This window comes from Mobula birostris, chromosome 13 (assembly GCF_030028105.1).
Source record: "Mobula birostris isolate sMobBir1 chromosome 13, sMobBir1.hap1, whole genome shotgun sequence".
Lineage (NCBI taxonomy): Eukaryota > Metazoa > Chordata > Chondrichthyes > Myliobatiformes > Myliobatidae > Mobula > Mobula birostris.
In genome coordinates, this window is record NC_092382.1 from 21,525,471 (window position 1) to 21,540,640 (window position 15,170).

The window sequence follows — 15,170 nt, forward strand, 5'->3', positions numbered from 1 at the left end:
ACGTTGGAAGCTGATTGACAGAGAAAATAATTCGGTTGTCTGACTGATGACACAAACAATACCTGTGGTGAGGTGCTCCACTGGTCGAGGAACATGTGTGTGGTGGGAATGGTTTTATCTATTGAGGGAGTTGTTCCTGTGTGTTTATCCTGTAATATTATATCGGGATGTTTATTTTAGATTATCCTATCTGTAATAATGTATTGATTATCTTATAAATAGTGAGATTCTGTCCCTAACTGGATCAGGCTTGAATTTATGATGCCTTAATGAAGTTATGGTGGTTATTCATGAGTTTGTATTTTAAAGCAAGATTTTGGTGAATGATGTTTGCCTCTTGATTGTACCTTCATAAGTAACCAGATTGATTCAAACTGCTAGAGGATCCTGGAATGTGTTGGATTGTGTCTGGTTTCTCGGCATTTGCTGCATTTATTGCCTCGTTTGTTTGTATTATATGTATTTTTGATTTTTTTTTCTTTCTGTGAACCACCTTGTCCTGTATTTCTGCAAGGAACCCCTCTGTTTCAGGGAAGAGGTCTCCAACTCTCAGTCAGGTGTTCGATGCTTCCTTGTCACCATCTCGTCTGCTCAGATCATTGGGCTGTCTCCCATTGAGGGTCATACTCATTCCACTGGTTAATCTTTTCTTCCATAGTGATGATTCATTTTTCTCAGTTTGCCTCTGATCTAAGTTTTCTGGTCTGTATTTCTTATCATGATTGCAGATACACACACACAGGGAGTGCTGAATCCAGTTCAGTTTTGATGAAAATATATACTTGTAAGTTTTATCTGACAGGTTGTGATTTTTTTTTCATGTGTGTTATTTCTCTTCCTCCTTCCATCCAAGGTAGTGTTAATCTAAGTGGGGTTGAGTGTAAATAGTCGGCCTTTTCTCCTTGGAGTGACAGAGGATGAGAGGTGACCTGATAGAGGTGTATAAGATGAGGAGAGGCATTGATCATGTGGACAGACAGGTTTTTTCCCCAGGGCTGAAATGGCTAACACAAGAGGGCATTGTTTTAAGGTGCGTGGATGTAGGTATAGAAGAGATATCAAGGGTAAATTTATGCAGAGAGTAGTAAATGTGTGGAATGGGCTGCCAGTGGCGGTGGTTGAGGTGGAATTGATAGGGTCTTTTAAGAGTCTCCTGGACAGGTACATGGTGCTTAGAAAAATAGAGGAGTATGGGTAAGCCTAGGTAATTCTAGGGCAAGGACATGTTCAGCACAGCTTTGTGGGCCGAAGGGCCTGTATACTGTGTTGTAGGTTTTCTATGTCTCTAAGTCGCTGCATGTGAGGCTGCTGAACAAGATCACAGCTCATGGAATTACAGGAAAGATGCTTGTATGGGTCGAAGATTGACTGACAAGGCAGAAAGAGTCAGAATAATGTGGAGAATTCTGTTTTGCTGTCGCTAACTAATGGTGTTCCGTAGGGGTCAGTATTGAGACCACATCTTTTCATATTAAATCTGAATGATATGGATGACGGAATTGATACCTTGGTGATGAACTTTGCAGTTGATACAAAGATAGGTACGGGACAGGTAGTTTAGAGCAAAGCCAGAGTCTGCAGAAGGACTTTGATAGGTTTGGAGAACAGACAACGAAGTAGCAGATGAAATACAGTGTATGCAAGTGTCCAGTCATGTACAATTGGTAGAAAGAATAAAGACAGAGAGAAAAAAATAAATGGGAGAAAATACAAAAATCAGAAATAGGTACTTGGGAGTCTGTGAACAGGAGTCTCTAAAGGTTTGCTTGCAGATTGAGTTAAGGATGACAACTGTAACGTTAGCATATAGGAGCAAGGATGTGGTACTGGAGCTTTATAACACATTGGTCAGATCACGCAGTTTCCGACCTCCCATCTGAGAAAAAGATATGCTCATATCGGAGCGGGTTCAGAGAAGGTTCACGAGAATGATTCCAGGAATGAAAGCGTTAACTGAAGATCTTTGACTCTGTTCTCGCTGGTCCAGAAGAAAGAGAGGGGATCTCATTGAAACCTATTAAGTATTGAAAGGCCTCGACAGAGTGGCTATGAAGAAGATGCACCCTATACTGTGTGAGTCTGGGACCAGAGGCCACGGCCTCAATGTACAGAGCATCCACTGACAGCAGAGATGAGGAGGAATTTCTGTAGTCAGGGAGTGGTAAATCTTTGGAATTCATTGCCATGGACGGAGTAGACGCCAAGTCATTGAGTGTATTTTAAATGGATGTTCAAGGATTATGGGGAGAAAGCAGGAGAATGGAGTTGAGAGGGATAATGAATTGGACACGAAGGAATGGTGGAACAGACTCGATTGGCTGAGCAGCCTCTGTCTCATATCTCATGGCTCAAGAAGAGTCTAGTGAGGTTGCATTAGGGTTAGGGTATCCGCACCTGGATTATTGTATTCAGTTTTGGTCGTTCTGCTGTAGGAGAGAGGACGTCAATCTGGAATGAGTGCAGGAGAGATTTACGAGAATGGTGCCGGTACTCGAGGGACTGAGTTCTGGAGAGAGGCTGGGCAGGTTGGGACTTCACACCTTGAAGTGCAGGAGATTGAGGCTGACATGATGCAGGTGTTCCAAACCCTGAGTGTACAGAACTGGGGAACGTGCGCAGTCCTTTTCCCCACTTTTGTGGAATCAACAACCAGACGGCACCGGTTCAAAGTGAGAGAGGATTGATTTAATAGGGATGCCAAGGGAAAATTATTAATCCACTCTCCCTTACGGTTTATTGTTTAACTAACTCGATGAGTCCACTCTCAGGTTAAAGGAGCAACACCTCATATTACATCCGGGTAGTTTACAACCCGATGGCATGAACATCGACATCTTTAACTTCTACCGCCACCTTTTCTTTTCATCAACCCACATGCCCGTCTCCTCCATTCTGTCTCCCCACTTCTCTCTTCTCCACTGTGGACCATCTCCCTCTGGTTCCTCTTTTACTTCCTTTTCTCCCCATGGTCCGCTCTCCTATCCTATCAGATTCCTTCTTTTCATTCCTTTGCATTTTCCATCTCCCACCTCACAGTGTCTCACTTCATCTCCCACCTCCCCCACCCACTCACCTTCACTCTTACCTGGCTTCACCTGTCATCTACCAGCTTGGACTCTCCACTCCTCACACCATCTTGTTTCAGCTTCTCCCAGTTCCAGTCCCGATGAAGGGTCTCGGCAGGAAATCTCTGTTTTGATTTATCCCCCTCTGTAGAAGCTACCTGACCTCCTGACTTCTTCCAACATTTTGTGTTTGTTACTCTGCATCTCCAACACCTGCAGAATCTCATCAGGACAGAGTGCAGAATGCAGAGACTACATCGAGTCTCACTAACGTCGAGGAGGCCACACCTGGAAAACTGGAAACTGCAGATGACCCCAACAGGCACGATGTTGAAAAGTTGCCTCATGTGGAAGGACTGTTTGGGACCCTGACTAGTGGTGGGGAGGGTGGTTTGGGGCAGGACTGGCACTTCATCCACTTGCAGAGTTGGCTTCCAGCCCCCTACACCCCTCCATATCGCTGCAAACCTCTCCCTTTTGTGGACAACACTGCCACTTGGTGGTGATTTGCCATAATAACAGGAGCCCCTGATTTGTGGATTCCATTGTCACCAGGTGGCGCTCTGCCGCAGGAACACTGAGAGACAGAAATGTGACGCTGCAGTCTGCTGAAATGTTTATTCAAGGTTGTTTAATTCCATTTCCAGCAGACAAGTGTAACTGAGATCGAAATAGTTATTACTCCAGCTCCAATGCAGCAGGAAAACACAACAGTAAAAACATATATCCACAGCTTATAAACTGTGCACGGATTGATTGTATGTCCATAAAGTGCCTGCACATAAGATGACAGACAGGAAATTATAAAATAGAGGTGTTTGGTGTGTGGAAGGGTGGGTTAGTTGGGTAGAGATATTTATCAGCCTAACTGCTTGGGGAAAGTAGCTGTCCCAGAGGCTGGCAGTCCTGGTGAGGATGCTGCGCAGTCTACCCAAATGGGAGTGGAACAAACAGTCCACGAGTGGGATGGGTGGAGGGAGATTATGAAAATCAGGCTGGTGTTTGATCTCAAAAGAGGGAATTTGGAAAATACCAATGAGATGCCTTTTAGAACAGCCTGTAATTGTGCCCACTAGGAAAAGTTAATTCTGGATTGGGTGTTGTGTAATGAACCAAATTTGATTAGGGAGCTTATGGTAAAGGAACCATGTGGACCCAGTGATCATAACATGTTAGAATTCACCCTGCACTTTGAGAGGGGAAAGGTACAACACGATGCATCATTATTAGTGCAGTGAGGGAACTACGGAGGCATGCGAGAAGAGCTCACCAAAGTTGATTGAAAGGAGACACTAGCATGGATGATGGCAGAATAGTAATGGCTGGAGTTGCTCAACTTGACAGCCTCAGGGTTGAAGAGAAACACATCATACTCCACCTGCACAGCTCCAACCTGAAGGCATGAATATCAATTTCTCCTTCCAGTTAAAAAAAAACACTGCCCATAGCCTTTCCTTCTACTCTTCACCCTGGCCATTCACCTTACAGTTATGTAAATATGATGCTACCATTCATTACGAGAGGTCTATCCATAAGGATATATTGTTGAGATGTTATAAGGCAATGGTTAAAGCACACGGACAATTATGAGCAGTGTAGGAAAAATGTGCTGGAATTGGACAGAGTCCAGTGGAGGTTCATAAAAATGATTCCAAGGCTGACAGGTTAAACACATGAGGAGCATTTGATGTCTCTGGGCCTGTATCCTGTAGTGTTTAGAAAAAAATGAGGGAGGCTCTCGAACACCGAAAAGCCGAGAAAGAGAGTATGTGGAGAGGATTTTTCCTGCAGTCGGGGACCAGGGGAACACGTCCTCAGAATAGTGGGACTTATCAATTACAACGGAGAAGAGGAAAAATTTTTCCTACTGTGTCTTATGATCGGACGACCGTGCATGATCTAAGCTCCTGTGTCCATTCCCCTCGCTCCCCTTAATTAATTATCTATCTGCAACTCAGAATAACTCAGCCAACCGGCCTTCCCACCCTCGGGGCAGTGAAACCCAAAGATTGTACATTCAAATACATAGATACCTCATTGATCACAATGCGAAATTAAATAGAAAATATAAATTTCCAGGAATTTTCACACATTTCCATTTGAAATGAGCATCCCTTATTGAACGCTCTCTGACTGATGAGAAGAGATACTCTATCAAGATGCTCCACAAATACCCTATCATTTGTGAATATGTTCTAAATTCAGGGCCAAATCATCTCACCTCTGCTGGTAAAGCATCCCATGTATTACACTGGTCAAACTGCACTGCTGGCTCCATAGCTACTCTTAAGATTTCTTTCTGCTTGGGGATTAAAACTGTGCATAGAATTCCAGGTGTGGCCTCACTAATACCCTGTACAATGGTAGCTACACCGGCCCATTACATAATCTCCACTCCCTGTGCAGTGAAGGCCAAAATACAATCTGCCTTTTGAATTACTTGATGCAAAACCAGAATGTTATCATTAAATTTCCTTCCTTTGCTTCTGTGTTATCAGCATATTTGGACATTTCCCATCTCATTCTCTCCTCTGGGGATTAAGCAGTGAACATGTTTACTGAGCATATAGGCATGTACAAGAGCATGTCTGCAGGGTTAGTACTTTGCTCTGGGTGTAAGATGTGGGAATCCCGGGAATCTACCCGTCTCCCAGACGGCCATATCTGCGCCCGGTGTGCGAGATGCAGCTGATGAGAGAACGTGTTAGGGATCTGGAGCTGCAGCTTGATGACCTACAGCTTATAATGGAACATGAGCAGGAGATCGATAAGTGGGTGACTGTCAGGGAAGGGATGGGAAGAGCTCAGATAGTAGAGAGCACCCCTGTGGCCATCCTCCTCAGTAATCGTTATCTTGTTTTGGATGCTGTTGAGGGGGATGACCTGACACAGGACGACCACGGCGATCCGGTCTCTAGCACTGGGTCTGGTTCCGTGGAGCAGAACGGAAAGAGGAAGATGATCTCTGTTTTAAGTCATCATAACCTGAATCCCAACTTTGGCTATCATGGGTATCAGAATCATGCTGCGCAGAACGGTCCGCATTGGCAGGCTTTTTAGCCATACTTTGAGTTATTGCGATAAATGTTAAAATCCATCTGTGGGTCGTCAGTGGTTGGCTTAGTTGTCAACTGCACTGCAGGAACAACTTTACCATCTGCCAGGTCATTCCCTGACAGCAAAGTAACATCTTCCACTGGTAAACTGGAGCATAATCCGATCCTAACAGGTCCCGAAACCAACCCTGACTGTAAAGTGACCTTGTGCAATGGCACAGAAACCATGCCACCCCCAATGCCTTTAATAAGATTTACCTCACCAATGTCAGTCTCATCACCAAACTTTAGAACACTGTCTAATATAAGTGACTGAGAAGCCCCAGTATCTCAAAGAATTTTCACTGGTACCAGGGTTGACCCTTCCTTTACTAATACAAACCCATCTGACATAAAAGGATCAACTCCCTTCTTAACTCGGTCAGACCTCTCAGTCCTTAACTGAGCCTCAACAAAACCTGTGGTTTATAGGTGCTTCAACATACTGATTACAGGCACTTGGGACTGCCTCCTTTTCCTTTTTCTCCTTCAGGATGGAACAATTAGCCATCATATGACCAGCTTTCTTACAATAGTAACAAGTAAAGACCAGAATATTTCTCCTTCAACTGCTTCCCTTCATCCTCACTCTTGTCACGAGTCCCAGCTTTAATTTCTGGTTTACCCTGGTTATCCCTGCTACTCTTTTGGAAGTTCTTATTCGGGGTAAACTTAACCTGATGAGTTAAAGCAAACTTATCTGCTAATCTAGCAGACTCCTGCAAAGTGGCAGCATCCTTTTTATCTAAATACGTCTTTTGTCATCAGGGACGCACCTTTTGAATACTTCAAGTAAAACCAACTCTTTGAAGTTGTTTACATCTTCATTTATACTTTTATATGTGCACCAGCGGTCAAAACACACAAACTTCTCATAAGCAAATTCCATACAAGTCTGGTTCACAGATTTCCTCAAATGTCTAGACTTTTGCCTGTATGCTTCTGGGACCAACTCGTAAGCTTTGGGCACAGCCTGTTTCACTGTGTCATAATCAGCTGCTTCATCAACTGTAAAAGCAAAATAGGCTTGCTGAGCCTTCCCCTTAATTACACTTTGTAAGAGAATAGGCCAACCCTCTTTTGGGCACTTTAAACTCTGAGCAACCTTCTCAAAATGCTGGAAGTACTTATCAACCTCTGCTTCATCAAATGGAGGTACCAATTTAAATTCCCAACTAGCCTCAAACTTATCACCAGAGTCTAACGCTAGACCCCTTTGCTGCAATCTCTCTAACTTTTTCAGCTCGAACATCCTTTGTCTTTCTGCTTCCTCCCTGTTCTGCCTCTTCTCTCTGTTTTTCTGCCTCTCTAGCCTCAAACTGCCTCTGCCTTTCCACAGCCTCCATTTTTAATTTTTCTAACTTGTACAGGAGCTCAAGCTCACTATGTTTACTTCCAGGAAACACCTCTTACTCCTCCACTTTAAACACATCCTCAGATGCATAATGTTCAGCTATTATCCTCTGCATCTGTGACCTCCTGGTTGTCAATTTCACCTTAGCAAGTTTTAACCTTTTAGCAATACTCAACAACTCAATCCTCCTGGTGTCCTTTAGTGCCTCAGAGGTTGGCATATCCAGAAATCTATCAACATCCATTGCTGCTGATTTTCCAGACACAAATAAATCAAAAGGGATTTCCCCAATGAAATCAATAATTAATCAATACGCCCCCAAGTCTGTTCCTATCCAGGATGCAGGCCCTAATTTTGTTACGAACCATAACACTTTAGAAATGAACCAGCAGCAATAGACTACACCTGGAGTCTGGTTTTGATGTTAAAGCCACTATCTTTATTAGTATCTACTTATAATATAGAAACTTAAGCAAGATAAACAATAGTTAGCAGTGGTATGTGTACGTCTGTGTAAATATAACTCCCAAACTATTGAGCCCGGGGGAAACAAGGCTTGGAGTTTTGAGATGGTGAACTATGAAAGTTCAGTTCAACCACAGAGTAGTTGAGGAGAGAGAGAGAGATATTTGTAATCCAGGGTAAATGTCGAGAGAAGGCAATAACGTGAATTCCACAGTTTCCACGGTGGTAAAATGAAAGAACAGTCACTGTAGATTTTATCCATCGTTGTTCCAAATCCACATACAAATTATCACCGAAAGTGACTTGTCACAAGGGGTATTGTCTTCAAGTGAATTACCACACCACACCCAGGAAAGGGTTAACACATAAGTGGTCTTCACAGGATACCCCAAATCCGATCCACTTCTATGGATCAAACGAGGTGACAACCACACATTCGATGTTCGCTGAATCGATAATTAACCCACCCTTGTGGGCACAGGAAAGTTCTAAACAGTGACCCTTGGCCACCAGTTCCTTTGTTCCGATCCTTCCATTTATCCTCCTTCATCTCCGTCTGACTCTGAGTGTCTGTGTCCTCGGTTAAAACTAAACAAGCTGCGAGCCATGACAAGCTGCAAGTCAGACTGATTTCCATTCTTAATCTCTCTCTCTCTCTTAAGATGACAGTCCACAGCAAACGAAATCTAGGGATTCACAACAATGGCCACTCCCCATTGTGAACTGACTGGTGTGCCAGTAGGTGGGATGACTGAGTGAATCCTTTCCCACATTGCGAGCTGGTGAACGGCTTCTCCCCAGTGTGAACTCGCTGATGACTCTGTAGGTTGGATGACCGAGTGAATCTCTTCCCACAGACTGTGCAGGTGAATGGCCTCTCCTCTGTGTGAACTGACTGGTGTGCCAGTAGTCCGGATAACCTAGTGAATCGCTTACCACATTCTGAGCAGGTGAACGGCTTCTCCCCAGTGTGAACTCGCTGATGTACCAGTAGGGTGAATGAATCAGTGAATCTCTTCCCACATTCTGAGTAGGAAAAACGTGAACAGGAAATGGGATCACATGACTGGTGGAGGGTCTCCCATCTGAACCGGTGGCTCTGCTCCTCGCCCCTCACACGCTGCCCGACCCATCTGCCGCGTTTCCCACATCATTCCATATTTACACCGGCATGGACTAGAAGGGCCGAGATGGCCTGTTTCTGTGCTGTAATTGTTATGTGGTTATATGGAAACATGCTGAAAATATTGCAGAGTAAATCATTGTCCACCCACAACGAGAGGACGTGATAGATCCGGATCTCACTGACTTGTCTGAACGGGTGAAAGATGAAGCTACACGTACATGTAGAGCAGTGACCGGCAGATGATGCAGATCTGTGGAAAAACGTGAACAGGAAATGGGATCACGTGACTGGTGGAGGGTCTCCCACCTGAACCGGTGACTCTGCTCCTTGCCCCTCACACGCTGTCCGACCCATCCGCTGCATTTCCCACATTATTCCATATTTACACCAGATACATTTTCACTTTTTCCTCCATATCTTCCCTGTCTCTTTCCCTCCACCCCCAGGTCACAGAGTCACAGGCTCCAACACACAATTCAGACCCAAAACAGAAATGTGCAGGTTTTATTTAAATCCGTCCATGTGTATTTACATTAATTTCTATTCACATTCCTCCAGCTTCACTGGACAGGAACACTGAAACATCAAGTGAGAAACAGCAGGAGGTGGCCATTCAGCCCCTCTAACCATCAACAAGATGGTGGCTGCTCTCCCATCTCAGCCACATGTTTCTGCCCGATCCTCATTTCCTCGATACTTTCGGTCTCCACACATCTGCTGGCCTCTGTTTTATGTGAGGACAATCACTGAGTCTTCACCACCCTCTGTGGTGGGGATTTACAGACATTCACCACCCTTGGAGAGGAGACATTTCCCCTCATCTCAGTCCCGGACAGACCAGCCCCTTTTTCAGAGACTGGGATCCCTGGTTCAACCGGTAATGATGTTGTGCATTTCAATGTGTTCACCTCTCAGTCCTCGATTCTCTAAATGAAAGGGTTATCACATTTGATCTTTCTTCATATGATGACCCCACCACTCCAGGGATCAGTCTGGTGAATCTTCATTGCACTCTCCATAACAAATACTCTCTAATCTCTTTGTTAATCCTCTATGGAATTAATTTCCATCTTCTGCAGCCCCGTGTTGCCCCAACCACTCACCTCCCACCCCCGTCACTATTTCCACCTTCCCACCTCCCCCTCACCTGGATCCACCTCTCACTCCCCAGCTCTTGCCCCATCCCCACCCCTCACCTCTTTTCTCGGACTATTTCCCGTCCACTCTCAGTCCAGAGGGAGGGTCTCGGCCCGAAATGTTGACGGTCCATTTCCCTCCACAGATGCTGCCCGACCCACTGAGTTCCTCCGGCAGTTTGTTCTTTGGTCTGTGTGACCCGTGTTAGTGTGGGGAGCGGGATTTTACACCATATTCCCGGTACAGTCTCAACAAAACACAAATAATTGTCACTTTGCCCGGACCATTGGCCCCGCTTGCAGGGCAACAGTCTGCCGGTGTTTGCCCCCCAATGTGGTGAATCGCCACCACCGTGGGCTCAGACATTTCCACAGATGAGCCCCTCCTGTCCCCACCGGGACAAACATCCTGTCCGCCCCCTCTCTCACCGTCTTCATCCTCTCCCTCCCCGGGGAACCGGCATCAAACCGACGGGCCGAGCGGTCTCCTCCTACCTCTCAGCGACACATCAGACTCCGGCCGCAGGAGACGCTTCACAAACGCCCCAACTTCCCTCGGAGGGAAATGGAAATAAATCAGAAAGCGGACATTTACTTTGACGGTTGTCCCGCCGTGACGGAAAGTTCGGGAGACGGAGTCAGCGGGGGTAACGCCCTCTCGGTTGGTCCGCCTCCGCTATTGGTTGGGAGCAGTGATTGACACTGCTTCGCACCAATGGGAATAGCGCAGCGCGTGACTCCTCTGTTGACAGCGGTGGGGGAGGGGCTGCTCACGTGATCAGTAGCCCAGCCGTTAAACCGACCAAGCTCGAGCTCACCAGCGCGCGGGGCACAAAAGGCCCCGGATGATCGGTTGAGGTGAGAAGGGGTCTCCGGGTTGGGGGTCTCACCGGGCGGCGTTTTCAACACCGACTTCGGGTAGTTGCTGTGACTCCGGACTCCGTGACCCGCAATCCCGGGACAGTCCTGCTCTCTTCCCTCTCTCTCAGCCCCACCATCCGTACACGGGCCCCGGGGAGCTTCCGGCTGATGAGGGAATGGGAACCGATGGGTCTCTCAGACAGAGCTGAGCTCCAGCTGTCTAAATGCAAGGATCGGGAACTCGGAGAAAGGGAACAAAATCTTTTACATCAGCTGTTGTGAAAATCACCTTTGTTCTGCCTCCAGTCACAAACAAGAGAACATCTGCAGATGCTGGAAATCCGAGCAACACACACAAATTGCTGGAGGAACTCAGCATTAGTACTCTTTTCCATAGATGCTGCCTGGCCTGCTGAGTTCCTCCAGCATTTTGTGTCTGTTGCTTGTTCCACCCCCTCTTGTTCTGGACTTTTCTACCCGTGAGAACATGTTTTGTCCCACTCTCTCTGGGTACATAATGATATCAAACACCTTTGTCCTGGACAACAAGTAGCTTTCACATCACAAATGTGCCAGACTCCAATGAGACAGACTACTGCCCTTACCTTCATATTCATTGGCATTGCCATCACTGAGTTCACCACCGTCAGTCACCTGGGGGAGGGTTCAGGGGAAATATTTATGTACAATACAGAAACTGTTGTTACCTGTGTGTATTGTGGTGATGCAAAAGTTGCTGGAGAATTTACAAGTGGGAAGAAGTGGAGTGATATTTGAAATCTGACTTTTTTAAGCATCATTTAGCAAGCAAACCAGATATGGACAGTGTGCAAAAGCTGTGGTGAGAAAATCCTTCATCACCCACTACAGGCCTGCTACATAGGTTATGTGAGAGTGCAGATGAACTTGATCAAACCCAGAGGACATCAAAGTTTTTATTAACAGTGATTTGCTAGCTGTTAAAATGAATAGCTCAAAATTTTAGTGCCCACACGTTGTCACTGGGCAAAAAATTGCACAGCACAAGATTTTTCCGCACACTGGTCATTACAAATTACAGGGGAGACCTCCAGTGTCCCCGATGCCCTCACCTACAAGATGTGCATCCAGCTGCAGCTTGTAACCCTGCACTTTAAGGAGTTGAAATGGATGAATTCTGGATCATCCAGGAGATGGAGGCGGTGATTGATATGACATGAAGAGAGGTGAGTTACACCCAAGGTGCAGGACATAAGAAACTGGGTGAGAGTCAGGACGGGGAATGAGGTTAAATAGCCATCGCAGAGTACTCTTGTGTCCATCCCACACAACAACAGGTGGACCACTTTAGAAACTGTTGAGGGGATTACTGACAGAGGAAAATCAAAGGGGTGAGAGGGGATTCGTTAGTTAGAGGAACAGAACAAGAGGGGACTAATATCCCAGTGGTGAGGCTCGCTAGTGCTAGTGTGGGTGGAGGGGTGATGTGTTTAAAATAAGTTGTAGGGGATTTGGGAGATAGAATGACAGAACAGATAGTGGGGAGGGTGAATTCAATTGAATTGACTTTATTACATATATCCTTCCTATACATGAGGAGTAGAAATCTTTACATTACATCTCCGTCTGAATGTGCAATATATAATTTATGGTCATTTATAATAAATAGTTTGTACATACAGCAGTCAATATAACATGGAAATGCACTTGTATCAGCATGAATTAATCAGTCTGATGGCCTGGTAGAAGATGATGTCCCGGAGCCTGTTGGTCCTTTTGCTGTGGTACCATTTCCTGGATGGTAGCAGCAGGAACAGGTTGTGGTGAGTTGGGTCGCCAATATGCTTTGGGCCCTTTTTCACACAGAGGGTTGTGGTTCTGTGGAATGCTCTGCCTCAGAAGGCAGCGGAGGCCAATTCTCTGGATTCTTTCAAAAATGAGTTAGATAGAGCTCTTAAAGATAACGGAGTGAAGGGATATGGGGAGAAGGCAGGAAAAGGGTACTGATTGTGGATGATCAGCCATAATCACAGTGAATGGTGGTGCTGGCTCGAAGGGCTGAATGGCCTACTCCTGTACCTATTGTCTATTGTCTACACACCTGTCTCTGTAAATGTCCTGAATAGTGGGAAGTTCACATCTACAGATGTGCTGGGCTGTCTGCACCACTCTCTGCAGGTTCCTGCGATTAAGGGAAGTACAGTTCCCATACCAGGCAGTGATGCAGCCAGTCAGGATGCTCTCAATTGTGTCCCTGTAGAAAGTTCTTAGGATTTGGGGCCCATCCCGAACTTCTTCAGCCGTCTGAGGTGAAAGAGGTGCTGGTGTGCTTTTTTCACAACACAGCTGGTATGTACAGACCATGTGAGATCCTCGGTGATGTTTATTCCGAGGAACTTAAAGCTGTTCACCCTCTCAACCCCAGATCCATTGATGTCAATAGGGGTTAGCCTGTCTCCATTTCTCCTGCCGTCCACAATCAGCTCCTTTGTTTTTTTTAGATCAGATTGGATTCAACTTTATTGTCATTGTGCCAAGTACAGATACAAAGCCAATGAAATGCAGTTAGCATCTGACCAGAAATGCAAAGAATAGTGTTATTTACAAAATAACTGAGAGTAAAAAGTAAGTACTACAGCACACAAATATAAAAGTACTGAGACAGTAATACTGTCCCGAGTAGTACTGAGACGGGTGCAATACTGCTTAGCGCTGTGATGAGAGGTTCAGCAGGGTCACAGCCTCAGGGAAGAAGCTCTTCCTGTGCCTGCTGGTGTGGGAGCGGAGGCTCCTGTAGCACCTACCAGATGGGAGGAGAGTAAAAAGTCCATGGTTAGGGTGAGATGCATCCTTGATAATGCTTTTCGCCCTGCCCAGGCAGCATTTATGGTAGATGTTCTCAATGGTGGACAATTAGGTGCCGATAATCCGCTGGGCAGTTTTCACCACACGCTGGAGTGCTTTGCAGTCCGATACAGGACAATTGCCATACCACACTGAGATGCAGTTGGTGAGTATGCTCTCAATGGTACAACGGTAAAAGTCTGTCATATCCTGGGACAGAGGTGAGCTTTATTGATGCTCCGCAGGAAGTAAAGGCGCTGTTGCACCTTTTTGATCAGGATGGAGGAGTTCAGGGACCAGGTGAGATCATCGAAAATGTGGACACCAAGGAGTTTGAAGCTTGATACACGCTCCATTACAGATCCGTTGATGTAGATGGGGACGTGAGTGTGGCTCCTAGCATGCCTGAAGTCCACAATGATCTCCTTGGTCTTCTGGGTGTTAAGAGGCAGATTGTTATCAGCACACTACACAGCCAGGTGCTGGACCTCATCCCTGTAGGCCGTCTCATCATCCCCTCTGATCAGACCAACCACCATGGTGGCCTCTGCGAACTTGATTATGGAGTTAGAACCATGTACAGGAACGCAGTCATAGGTGAAGAGGGAGTACAGAAGAGGGCTCAGCACACAGCCTTGAGGCACGCCGGTGTTCAGGGTGAGAGTGGAGGAGGAGAGGTTGTCTAACTTAACTGATTGGGGTCTGTTTGTCAGAAAGTCCAAGGTCCAATTGCAGAGGGATAAGCTGATACCAAGCTGGCGAAGTTTGGTGATCAGCTTGAAGGGGCTTACAGAATTGAATGCCGAACTAAAGTCAATGAACAGCATTCTGACGTAAGAGTTGGGGCTGTCCAGGTGGGTCAGGGCAGAGTGAAGTGCCGTGGAGATGGTGTCCTCTGTTGACCTGTTGGTGCGATGGGGGTCCAGGGTAGTGGGCAGACAGGATTTCAGATGTGATAGAACCAGTCTCTCAAAGCACTTTGCATTGATGGGGGTGAGTGCAACTGGGCGGAAATCATTCAGGCTCGTGGCAGTGGAATGCTTCGGCACTGGCACGATGGTGGCGATCTTGAAGCTTATGGGGACAAATCCCTGGGCCAGTGACAGATTAAAAATGTCCGTGAAGACCCCGGCCAACTGCCCTGCACAGACTCTGAGCACATGGTCAGGTATTCCATCCGGACCAGCTGCCTTCCGTACATTCACCCTGCTCAGGGTGGCACAAACATCGGAGGTGGAAAGTGAG

At 46.2% G+C, this 15,170-nt stretch overlaps 2 protein-coding genes across 3 annotated transcripts in view; one reads left to right on the top strand and one right to left on the bottom strand.

The window, feature by feature from the left end:
• LOC140208517 (NACHT, LRR and PYD domains-containing protein 3-like) overlaps nucleotides 1-15,170 on the bottom strand; it is a 467,255-nt gene that overhangs the window by 332,831 nt on the left and 119,254 nt on the right. The gene's annotated exons all lie outside the window — the stretch shown is intronic.
• The window catches only part of LOC140208556 (uncharacterized), a 211,476-nt gene that overhangs the window by 140,658 nt on the left and 55,648 nt on the right, over nucleotides 1-15,170 (top strand). The gene's annotated exons all lie outside the window — the stretch shown is intronic.